Raw genomic sequence first — 887 nt, 5'->3', positions numbered from 1 at the left:
CCCACCTAGGCAAGGGGGGAGTCTGCACTTGCCTTGGGGCTACCAACTGGGAGGCTAAACAGCAGCAGAACCGGTGCCAGCTCCCGCCGTGGCTCTGCCTGGCCTTTAGCCCTGCTGCACTAAGCCGCTTGCGATCTGCGGGGTTAGGAAAGTGCTGGCTGTGAAACAGGGCAGGCTGCAGGCAGAGCACCCAGCACGTGGCTTCGCTGCTCTCATTCCTGGTGCTGGACACCAGCTTGCAGCAAAGGCAGGATCCTCGTGGCTCGCTCTGCCTGTCCCTGGGGGCTGCCTGGGACAAAGAATCAGAAGTTTTTAATTCTTTTTTTACCCCACATTTCTTTTTCCCCACGGATTCCCACACATCAAACTGTTCCCCAGCAGCCCAGTGCCGTGTATAAAAGCAAGATCATCCCACTCGGGGTTATTTTTATTGGTTTTGAGAAATCCACTGGATCTGTTGTTGTGCTTTCTGTGTGGCAAACACCCTTTAACTCAAAATCTCTCATTTGGTTTGAAAATCTGGGGGACAGGCTGAAACAACCTGCTGCTCAGAGTGGGTGGCACTTGTTTGGAGGAGGAGAATAAGGGAACAGATGCATTTCTGCCTGGGGCAGGGAAAGACGAGCGATGCGAGTGGGCAGGTGGAGGCTGGAGACGACTCGTGGCCAAAGCCGCTTAGGTTTCTATTTGTGGAAAGTGCAGGGAAGCTTGCAGGTGCTGGAGACACCTACTCCGTGTTTGGGTTTGTCACCTCAGGTGGTGGTGAAGTGCCCGGGTGCCTCTTGCAGCTCCCAGCCAGAGCGGAGCTGGCAGCCAGGGCTTCCTCTCTGGTTTGACCCATTTACGCCCGATGCTTCAGGAGCTGCTCCGTCGATCCCTGCCCTCAG

This window comes from Pterocles gutturalis, unplaced genomic scaffold (assembly GCF_000699245.1).
Source record: "Pterocles gutturalis isolate BGI_N339 unplaced genomic scaffold, ASM69924v1 scaffold17587, whole genome shotgun sequence".
Classification (NCBI taxonomy): Eukaryota; Metazoa; Chordata; class Aves; order Pterocliformes; family Pteroclidae; genus Pterocles; species Pterocles gutturalis.
This window is presented reverse-complemented; position numbering follows the sequence as displayed.